Raw genomic sequence first — 12,045 nt, forward strand, 5'->3', positions numbered from 1 at the left:
ATTTTCCTGTAGGCAACATACTGTCTTATCTGGCAGTGTGCCCGTGGCGGGCCGAGGCAGATGATCATCGGAGGGCTTGACTGAATTAAGCCTCTTCTGAGCTGATTTTCATAGTTCACCAAGCCTGGTTTTACTTTGGCTGCAGTAATTTATTCATCTTAATTTGCTTTCTTCCTAAATACTTCCTTAAAGAGGCTTTCCTCAGCTCAAATCTTCTGAAGGCCTAAATTCATAATGATAAAAGATGCTGCAGTTTGACATGGCATTAATATTAGTAACCTACTGGACACTTTACCATTGAAGGCTGTTTTATTTACTTTCTCCAGTTGATAACATAAAGGATTCTTATTAATAAAAAGGTTGAATATGAATATTTAGGCCATCAGTAACGTAACCTCATGTTTCTTTACAGGTATTATCATCTTTGCATGAGCAAGAAATTTTTTTCCTTTAAGTCTTGAAATGTAATGAATAATAAATCTAAAAAATAAGTAAAACACTTTCTTCGGTCATCTGTGATTTTCAGATAACTCATCTGAAGTAATGGAACACTTAAAAAAGGTTAAAAAAATCTAAAGTGACAGTGGACATAAAAGTTACTGTTCTTACTCAATTCAAGTTTTAATTGCTGTGGTTATTTCTGTTAGAGTGAGGTGTAAATGAATGTAGAGGTTTAGGAAAATAATATTTTTGAGTGTGAGGGGAAAGCACAGGCTCATCTCAGAGTGTTTCTGAAATATCTTTCTGCAGACAAATGTTTGCAAATTATAAACAGAAGCATGTACAGTTGCTAGTTACAAGGCAGAAGTATCTCCAATTAGTAAACCTTCTTTCTTGACTAGTGGTGGTTTGGGCAGTAGCTTTTCATTTCTATTATAGAGGAGACAAGAATTAAGAATTATTAAATATTCCCAAAGACTGGAATCCAGCCTTGTCACTAATTGAAGACAGATTTAATATGGGTATGATTTCTGAGTTTCTGCAAATACTCAAGTGAAACCATTTCCTTCTGAAATAATTTGAGGATTTGAGTATAAAGCAGCTTTGCAAATGTATTTGAAGAATTCAGTCATTTTTTGGTAGTAATATGCCATTCCTGAAGTTAAGGTTGCTAGTGTGATTGTATACTCCAGCTGATAATGATTAATTGTGCAAAGAGCCCCAATCACTAACCTCTTCCAGAATATCTCCTAACTTCTCATTTTTATCCCTTTTTAAAAAATTAATAAGGATTATTTTAATTGGTATCTCAGGTCTTTATCTGAGTTCTGCCAGTTTGCTAAGTAGCAGAAAACTTTCTGAAACACTTAGGATAAAAATTGGGAACAAGAATTGAGGAACTTGAGTGTAGAGTTAGCTTTTGTGAAAGTTTCTAAAGGTGAACTGTAAATTTGTTTTTAACTATTCTGACCAACTGAAGTATCTGTCATCAAGGCTTGGAACTACATCAAATGAATGTTAATATTTTAAGTTATAAGTTTTTGTTTTTTTTTTAAAGGGTGATAGTCAACAGATGAGTGCCTGTTTGAACAAGAGATTACTAGAGTTGCAGATTCTAAAAAAAAAATTCCTAGACTATACATAAAATGTTGCTTGCAGTTCTCAATTCTTGGCACATTAAGTTTCTTTATGCCAAGTGACACATTCTACTGTATTCCCAGGTTCTTGGGTTCTCCCCACCCTTTTCTTTTTCCTTTGATCCATAAATGCAGGCATGGAATGTGTTGTGAGTTGAATGGTAGGGGTTCTTGCTATGGCTATTTTAATTTGCACAGTGAAAGCAGTGCTCAGTATTACTGTGATATGCTACATGCATAACTGTACTGCCTGGAGAGGCAGGCATACTGCCTGGAATTCTGCTACAGTCTAAGGTGGGAATGGCTTCCAAGTTGAAGATGTATCATATTTTTCAGAATTTTCCTAATGGTCAGTTTACTCAGCTTAAAGGGGTGTGGCTAATTCTAGTGAATGTGCTTTCACTCTGTTTAGGAAATAAGACCCGGAACTCTGTGTGTGTGTGTGTGTGTGTGTGTGTGTGTGTGTGTGTAGAACCACTGTCATTTTCATTTTACTGTGTAGTGCAATACATGATTTTAGAAACCATAACCTATAATATTTGAATTACATTTAACAATATGTTTTTCCTGTCACTGTGACTGATGTGTTTTTTCCTTTTGAGAGTTCCTGTCCAATAGAACTTTCTTCTGGGGCGCCTGAGTGGCTCAGTTGGTTAAGCATCTCATTCTTGATTTTGGCTTAGGTCATGATCTCAGGGTTGTGAGATGGAGCTCCACTTGGGCTCCACACATGGCGTGGATCCTGCTTAAGATTCTTCCTTTAAAAAAAAAAAACTTTCTTCCATGAGGAATATTTATACTAATTACATAGGGATAGTGAAATGTGGCTTGTGTGACTGAGGAACTAAGTTTTTACTTTTATTTCTTTTTTATTAATTTAAATGTAAATGGCCACATGAGGCTATTATCTATGACACTGGACTGCAGGATTAGGGGCCATACTGATGGACTTTGTAAGAGTGAAGGTTTTATCTGATCATCCATATTTACTAACTAAAATTAAAACGTTATTTGAAAGTCTTAGTTGAAAAAAATGTGTTAGTTGAATATTGCTGTCTCTTTTGGGACATGGTGGTGGTGAACAGTGACTAGTGAGTGGAGGGAACAGCGGACTTCTTGTGAGAGCCTGTTTTTCCCTGTGACTGTGGCTTGGTGTTTTCAGGTCTTAATCCCCCAGACATTGTTATTAAATAGTTAAAGAAAGTGAGACTCCACCCAAGGGGACACTGTCAGAATAGGATTTGATCCTGGGTCTTCAGACACAAAATATTTCAAGGAAATAGAATGGCTTTGAGAGAAGTTTTACAGTATCTTACTGTGCTTTTTCAAAAACTGTTGGATTTTGCTCCGAGAATGTTCTAATTTGACCCAGAATGTTATAATTTCAACATGTAAGGAGTATACAATTTTCAAATGAGGTATTTTACATTCCTTTTTTAGGGTACTGATTTTTTCAAAATCTGATGTGTATTTTACACAGCACATCTCAATTCAGAACCTATTTTCATTGAAAATTTTTTATCTTTGTTTAGCTTTCATAATATTTACAGTTGAAAAAGCAGATTTGCGTATCTAAGTTATTCCAAACATAAGTTTTCCATACTTGAATCCATTATCAGTTACTATTTTCATTATTTTAAATTTTAAAATCAGTTACAGTAACCATATTTCAAGTGCTCAGTATCACCTTAGGCTTGTGAAATGTCGTTCCACTATTGAAGAACACAAGGTTAAGACTCTTTTTCTCAGTAAAATAGGACTAGTGCCTCACAAAGTTACTGTAAAGGTCTGAGATCACGTATGTGGAAGTACTTGGTGTAGCACTTTAGGAACATTAATTGTTAGCTATGTATAGTACATTTTATTCATGTATCTCACAACCAGTGACAGAGTATTTTATTTGCAGACCTAGGTTTTTATGGTTTATAAATATTTGAGATTTGAGGACTTAATCATCAGCTGTGTTGGATTAGGGACGAAGTTGTGAACAATATGGACTATAAATTGATAAGTTGGCAAAGGCTGTCCACACAATTGCAACCATGGATGTTATTCAATGTTCGATTCTGTGCATGACTTAATACAGATATTCATATGATATAAAACTGATCCCGCTCTGACTGTCCAAAAGAAAGAAAGCTTTTCTTTTTCTTTTTTTTTTTTTTTTTAAGATTTTATTTGACACAGCACAAGCAGGAGGAGCAGCAGAGCGAGAGGGAGAAGCGGGTTCCCTGCTGAGCAAGGAGCCTGATATGGGCCTCGATCCCAGGACCCTGGGATCATGATCCAAGCCGAAGGCAGGCACTTAACCGACTGAGCCACGCAGTCGCCCCGAGAAAGAAATCTTTAAGCTACTTTTTTTTATTATATCCCATGAGCACTCGCTGTCTGCCGTTGGTGCATTTTTAATTAATGTTCTTTGGTCAGATATATTTGAGAAACTTGATTATATCTGATCAAATACCCACCTGGAATGCCAGTCAGACCTTTGCTAGTGTTATATATGTCCTTCTATAAGATGGTAGTGTTAAAGTGAATGTTCTCACTTAGGTGGGAAATGAGTCATAACTAATATTTCACTCCTTTATATTAGAATGAGGTTATGTCTCTATTTACATACACGCCATGCTAAAGCTCCTTCACAAATCAACTTGTAAACCATAGCAAAGTTTATAGCTCTAGATGTTTTTTCCCCCTTGGCCAAGTGCCTGTGGCTAATGCTCTTAACCTGAAGGGATGGCAGGAGGGTTGGATCTGAATGCATTATACAAAACCCATCTGTCAGATTTGGATTTTGTCTTCTTTTTTTTGTGTTATGAGAGATATAATTTATTTTGTCCTTACTTAGAGGGGATAACTATTCATCAAATCTCAATTGTCCTGACATCTATAATATCAAAATTAATTCACCATTTTAGCTTTTTTGAGTACCTACTGTGGGTCAAGAACACTGCTAAATATTTTATGTTCATGATCTCATATAATTATCAAAAAAATCCTGTCAGGTAGGTAGGGTTAGCCTTATTTTGCACCTGAGGAAACTGAAGTTTTAGAGTCACATAGCTAGTGAGTGGGTGGTCAGACTTTAATACTTGGTCTTTTCGCAGTGTGGCACATTGCCTCATTTGGTGAATGATCTGTATAATTTGAACTGCAAAATATAGCAAAGTTTGTTTGCATCTGTGTTGTGATGGTCTTTGTACACATTCTACCAGTGATTTCTTTTTAGGTCGATAGTTTTTAAGATTTTATTTATTTGAGAGAGCATGAGCGGGGGTGGGGGGCGTGGGGGTAGTGGCAGGCAGAGGGAAAGGGAGAAGCAGATTCCCCGCTGAGCAGGGAGCCAGACACAGGGCTTGATCCCAGGACCCTGAGATCATGACCTCAGCCGAAGGCAGATGCTTAACCAACTGAGCCACCCAGGCACCCCTCAGTAGTTCTTATATTATGAGAAAAGTAGGGGCCAGTGAACCAACATTTGATTTTCTATACTTCAAATGGTTAGATGATGTTTTTAAAGGGCTTTATTCAAGTTCCCACTAGAAAATTGTGCAGAATGATTGGGATCAGGTTAACTTGTAATGAGAATTATCTTTATCCCTCTCATAAAGCTGAACTTCTCAAATGTGTCTATGGATTTTTTCTAAATGACAGGAAAGTGAATGTGTTCCAGTCTGAAGCCACTTAAGAAAGCAGGAAACTTCTTTCTATTTTACTGTGTTTTTCATGTTTTTGTGTTTATACTAATATAAAGCTTGAATAGAATTCTAGGAAAATGGTGGTGCTTGAGGTGGGGTAGAAGGAAAGTGGGAGTTGAACATGTTTGTTCAGTGTGAATAGTATAACCATGGAGGGGAAAAATGGTTACAAACTTGTAGGGTTGTGCTTTGGAGGCAGAACTACCAGTAATATTAGTACTTCCTGTTCTGAATCATTGGGTAAATAAGGACTTTTCTTTAAGTTCTGAAGTAAAGCTGATTTTAAAGCTTATTTCTGAAAGAATAGGGATTGAGTGCATTGAAACCATTTTGCCGCAGTAAAAAATTTAAATTCTGCTGTGTGCTATTGTAGAAAATGTCTCAGATGTTTAATCTGAACTCTATTTTTATCTTTTTTCAACTTCCTCATTTATTAAGTTAAAATAATACTTTTTGGCAATTGTGAAGTGACTGTGGTGTGTGTGTTTATATTAAGACTTAGCTTATAGAGACATTTAAATATTAGTTCTTAGCCCTGTGCTAGAGGGAAGTCTCCCTTTATCCAGTAGAGTAGAACATACATGCTAAGCTAAAGGAAAAAACTACCATCTACCCAGTTATTGAAGCCAAGATCTTGGACTTACACCAGATTCTTTCCTTTTATTGTCTACATCCAGTTCATTTCTGGAGTAGGAGAGGGAAGAACTCTTAATAGTGATACACACTGGGATCCTAGGGATTGCAATTTCTGATGACTTTGTTCTGAATCTGTATCTATATAGGTAATTTTGTTTTAAACAACACAAATTTATTATCTTAACATTTTGGAGGACAGAGGCTGAAATGAATTACACAGGAGAAAACAGGGTTTTGGCAGGGTTATATTCTTCCTGGAGGCTCTGGAGCAGAATCCGTTTGATGACTCCCATCTACTGACTGTGAGAATCAGAGTAGATGAAAATGGGAATTAGGTTGAGAGTTGCCTACATCTGTTTTGTTTCTTTTCTTTTCTTTTCTTTCCTTTTTCTTTTTAAGATTTTATTTATTTGACAGAGAGAGAGTGAGCACAAGTGGGGGCAGCGACAGGCAGAGGCAGAGAGAGAAGCAGGCTCCCTGCAGAGCAAGGAAACTGATGCGGGACTCAGTCCCAGGACCCTGGGATCATGACCTGAGCTGAACACAGAAGCTTAACCGACTGAGCTTCCCAGGCACCCCATCTTCATCTGTTTCTGAATAGCTGAGAAAGAGAACTTAGAAAGCACCATTGTGGACCCAGTGAGGCCAAAGACTATCCATGTATGCTCAGTTTAGCAAACAGCTGACTTTGGATCACTCTCCTTATTTGAGGATAAATAAGTAGAAAAAAAAAACCCATAGGGAGAACATGGTTTACAAAATTCATGTCTTTCGCCACTCTGCAATACTGTATATTCTTCCCTTTGAATCTTGCAAATCTAAGGTAGTTTTCTTTTTTACCATAAAATATTCTTCAAGAAAGAGTTTCCTTTATGTATATATATTCTTTTAAATGGGTTTCTCGTTTTTTTTTTTAAAGATTTTATTTATTTATTAGAGAACAAGCAGGGGAGGGTCAGAGGGAGAGGGACAAGCAGATTCCCTGCTGAGTGGGAAGCCTGACTCAGGACTCTGTCCCAGGACCCTGAGATCATGACCTAAGCCGAAAGCATACACTTAACTGGCTGAGCCATCCAGGCACCCCAAGTTTCCTTATATTAAAAGCCTTACCAAGTCTTCACATTTATGGAGCCCTCTCACAATTCCGTTTTGAATACTACACTGTTCATTGAAGGCTATCATAGGCTTGAAATCATCTGGATTGATACAAGGTAAATGTAACATATCTAATAATTATTGTTCTCTGGACTCACAATTATTGGACGTAGTAAGGAAACATTTTAAACATCCCTCAAAAACCCAGTCTATTCGGGGTATATTTCTGGAGATCATAATCCAAAAACAAGTGAAAAAAACAGCTCTTCTAATATGCAGATGGAAATTTTAGGCATGTTCTAAAATTACCGTGATTGTTCCATAGTGGATTTTTTTAAAATGCACTTCCTTCAGTGGAATGGAGATGACTTTCCAGTGCTAATGAAAATACTAATGTAAAAAAAGTGCATATGAAGAGTTAAAATGGTTTCTGAAAAACATTTTCAGGTAAACTATTTTATAATTTTGTATATTTATTTTTATGTAGGCTCCATGCCCAATGTGGGGCTTGAAATCATGACCCCAAGATCAAGAGTCATCTACTCTACTAACCTAGCCTGCCAGGTGCCCCTCTAAGTTTATTTTATAATTTTTAATGTCTTTGTAAACTAAGTCAAATGACTACTTGAACTATATATTAAGTTTTTCTAATCCCGAAGAATTTATATTAACAGGGCCAAAGTTCTTTTGAAATTGAGATAAAGTTCATATAACTTAAAATTAGCCATTTTGAAGTGAACAATTTAATGGTATTTAATACATTCACAACGTTGTACAACCATCACCTGTATCTAGTTCCGAAACATTTTCATTGCCCCGAATTCATTCAGCAGTATCTCATTCCCACCCCCCCTCCCATCCCCTGCAACCACTAAAATGCTCTCTCTTTATGGATTTACCTATCAGGGAAATCATATAATAGGTGACCTTTTTTGTCTAACTTTTACTAAGCCTAATGTTTGAGGTTCATCCATGTTGCAGTATGTATGCGTACTTCATTCCTTAATGGCTGAATAATACGCCATTGAATAGATATACTACATTTTGTTTGTCCTTTCATTAGTTGATGGACATTTGGGTTCTTTCCACCCGTTTGCTATTATGAATGAATGGTGCTGCTATGAACATTAAAGTTTTTGTTCGAATAACTGTTTTCAGTTCTTTTGGATATATACCTAGGAGTGGGATTGCCAGGTCATATGGTTTAGAACTGTTTTAATTTTTCGAAGGATTGCCCAACTGTTTTTCGTAGCAGCTGCACCATTTTACATCCCTACCAGCAGTGTATGAGAGTTCTAGTTTTTCCACATTCTGATACTAGTCAAAAGCTCTTTTGAGTGTCCAGGGAATAGTTTACTTGCTAAAGTGAATACCCTATTTGGGCACATAGGGTATTTTTAGTTCTGTTCTCTCCCAAGTTTGTAGCTCTGTCCTCCCTTAAATTGTGTGTCCTGCTTCAGGTTGTATTTCTGTTTCTTCTGAGACATTGTGTATACTCCCACATATATTTGGGCTAGGCATGCATTCTTGTAACCTCAAGGCACCCTTGTAATTGCTATGGGCTTGTTACACACTGAGTAGAGGAGGCCATACCACATTTATTGTAGAATTCTCTGTATTAGTGTAGTGTCTGGCATACAGTAGCTGCTCATTAATTGTTTAAATGTGTGATTATTGGAAAAAATACTGTAGAACTAGGAAGAAATCTTGAGGAAATAAAAGAGTTTTTTTCTACTGGAACTGGAAGAAAACTTGAGAAAACTGTTGGCATCATCTGTGGCATATAAAGAAAACTTGATATGAGTAGAAAGACCCATGGAGATAAAAGGCTGCAGTAATAGAATATATACAGAAGCAGTTGATCCTGGACACAAGAGAATTGCCCCTGTGGAAATCAGCAATGTGGAAGATTAACTTGAATTTTTTGAAGATTTTGAATTTAGAGAGAAATCTCAGAATTAAAACAAGAGGAGGCGTGACAGAATAGGTTACGAATCTAACAACTATAGAAACAAAAATAATTGGAATGGAAGCTTTTTTTCAGACAATGAAAGAAAATGTAACTGATAGAAGGAAGAAGCAAGATTTAAAGGGTTCAGTGTTTGAGACAGGCCTGGGGAAGTTTTAGTACCATGAATTTAAAAACAAAAAAAATCTGCAAGCATCCAGAGCATACCCTGTCCCTGACCAAAAAGTCAAGGTGGTCTTATGTTTTTTAATTTTGAATGTCAGACAGTGAAGCAGTATCTATAGAGCTTGGGGATGGAAAGTTTTTTCCACTTTTTAGAAGACTTGAGCTACAAATTGTACACTCAAAACCCTCTGAGCCTAAAACTTGTTATTTTCCCTATAGGTTGTTACCTTAGTAGTAATGAAATTTGTAGCTTAACACAAAGTAAAGAAAGGCAGTTTCACACAAAAGTAGTAGGTTATAAAATATTGAATTGATGTTAAGTTGCCAAATAATAGATGGTCAGTAGATATTAGAAAATAAATCCTGGTCATTTAGTCATTTTAACGTTTCAGACTTCCTGAATTTGTTAATATTAAATGATTTTGAGAAAGCTTGTAACTTCTTGCTGACTGTTAATTCATTCACTCTGTTGAACTTGGAATTTTTGGCATATAGGTTCACAAGGAAATATTTCAGTGACTGAAATGTAAAAAAATGGTTCTGGTCTTGTAACTTCTAGTACCTACGTGCTGATCATGCTTTAAATGATTGCTCCAACTAGAAAAATTAGCAATAACTGCGTAATGTCTAATTTCCTAGCAGGTCTGTCGGTATAGGGTAGAAAAAGACATGTCTGTGCAGCAGTAGTAGCAGTTACGGGGTTGAGCTGAATCACTGGGCTCCCACTTAAAAATACTTTTTGGGAAGTTGTGTCATAGAATTAAGTTTCTTTGTAACCTTTACAGTTTTAATAGTAAGGAAACTGACCAGATGTTGTAGTTACTTAAACCAGGAAACCAAGCCTTTGGTGTCTGCCTCTGGACAGTCATATCATCCTTTGATGTTTTTTATGTTAAGTCAGCACAATCTTGAACCCTCAAAGTAAGCCTCATTTCTAGTTGTTTGAGAAGAATGTTTGGATAAACTATGACTTTTCGCCCGTCCCCCTACCCCTAACACGCATATGTACACACCTATAATCAGTCATGGCTTTGGTAGCATTCACTTGTTTTGTGCCAGCTGAATGGCATTTATGCAGAAAAGGGCATAACTTTGGAGAGTCTGCAAGATTTGGGGCATAAAAATTTCCTTATAGTCCCCTGCAGCTTGATCAAAATCAGTGTGTGACATTTCATCTAATTATTGGATTGTTTTTTAAGAATGAGTCAAATTTAAAGTTTTTAAATTTTCCAGTCAGTAGTTGGCTACAAGTAGGAAAAATGCTCTTGAGTTTCCTGATAATCTGCCAAAGCTAATAGTCTTACAGTCCAACTCTGGTTCCTTCTTGAATGTAGTACTTAATTTTGGAGGGAGTGACCAGAGTTGCATTCTCCTAAGAGACAGTGATTGCCTCAAAAGCTAACATGGAGTAGAAACAAAGGGTCAGCAAGAGTTAAAGGCATTTTTACTTGCTTGAAATGTGTGGAGCACACAAAACAATGGCCAGTATCCTGTTGATGGAAGAACTAAAGGAATCCTGCATTCTCAGCATTTTTCTTCATTTCCTGTAGAAGCCAGAAACTGCAGCTTTTATTTGACATTCTGCTGGTTTCATAGCTAGTTTCAAGGGCTCCATGAAGTGACTGCTGTCAGCACTTTTTGTCACTGTGATTGATACTAGTGAAGGTAGAGGATGTTTAGGGACTTTTAAAGGAAATTATGCTGAGTGAAATACTTGGGATAGGAAGTTAACCAAATCTTTAGGCACTTAACTTCAAAATAAGTGCATTGAGTGATATCCAAGTATCAGCAGGTCTCTCTCAAATTATTGATTTCTTAACTGTAGTGGTAACATCTATTATCTTTATCAAGATGCAAGATTCATTTACAGAAAAGGTCACTGAAATAGGGTTATTTACATAGACCACTTACAGAATAGTCTCATCTGAAATGTAGTAGCTCATACATACTTCCTTTCCATTCTAACTATCAGATGAAACAAGGAGGAAGGATCTGAAAAGTGTAAAGCCAAGCACTAATTGTGAAGCACAAGTTCTTAGTAATGCTGTCATAAACACAAGTTTTATGGTATTTTGATTTTCAGCTGATACAGCTGGTAAATGAGTCCTGTTCTGAGTTTGCTAGTCGTTCAATAGGAAGCAATCTCCCTGAGTATGCTTCTAAAGAAGGCTGTTTCAGTGAATGTTCCTATTTGATCAAATGTGACAATTGCTGGTTGAAATTAGTAGGCTTAAAGCAAGACTAATATTCCTTTAATTATATGATGTTTGTAGGCACAAACAATTGTGATTGCTGAGACTGCTAACAGAGAGTCTCCTCTTCAGTCCAAGAATTAGGCATTGAAAAATAGCATGGTTTTACTTGGTTGTATTGTCTTCTGCTAGCATTTTCTTCCTTTTTTAATAAATGTATACTATTGGGTTACATATGTCCATAATCCATTTAGTCCCTTTAACAATATTTTCATAGGCTGATCACTAATGTATTCTTTTTTTTCTTTTTTAAGATTTTATTTATTTATTCAACAGAGAGAGAGACAGCCAGCGAGAGAGGGAACACAAGCAGGGGGAGTGGGAGAGGAAGAAGCAGGCTCATAGCGGAGGAGCCTGATGTGGGGCTCGATCCCGTAACGCTGGGATCACGCCCTGAGCCGAAGGCAGACGCTTAACCACTGTGCCACCCAGGCGCTCCAGGCCTCTTTTTTTTCATGTTCTTTGAATAATTTGCATCTTATTACATCTGCACTTCCTCAGTCTTTTATAACCCTGGGCCTTCGCTATTTGAAAGTCTAGTGATTTCTTGAGGGGAAAGAGGCACCCAGATTGAGGAGTTTTTCTTGGTTCTCACTTCTGCTAGTATTGAACTTTGCAGATTTTTTCCCCCCAAGCCTCCTGTGGCTGTCTGG

General features: G+C 36.8%; 1 protein-coding gene across 2 annotated transcripts in view; it reads left to right on the forward strand.

Annotated features, from left to right (window-relative positions):
• CLTC (clathrin heavy chain) overlaps positions 1-12,045 on the forward strand; it is a 59,785-nt gene that overhangs the window by 1,096 nt on the left and 46,644 nt on the right. The gene's annotated exons all lie outside the window — the stretch shown is intronic.

This window comes from Ursus americanus, chromosome 23 (assembly GCF_024610735.1).
Source record: "Ursus americanus isolate L20-20 chromosome 23, mUrsAme1.1.p, whole genome shotgun sequence".
Lineage (NCBI taxonomy): Eukaryota > Metazoa > Chordata > Mammalia > Carnivora > Ursidae > Ursus > Ursus americanus.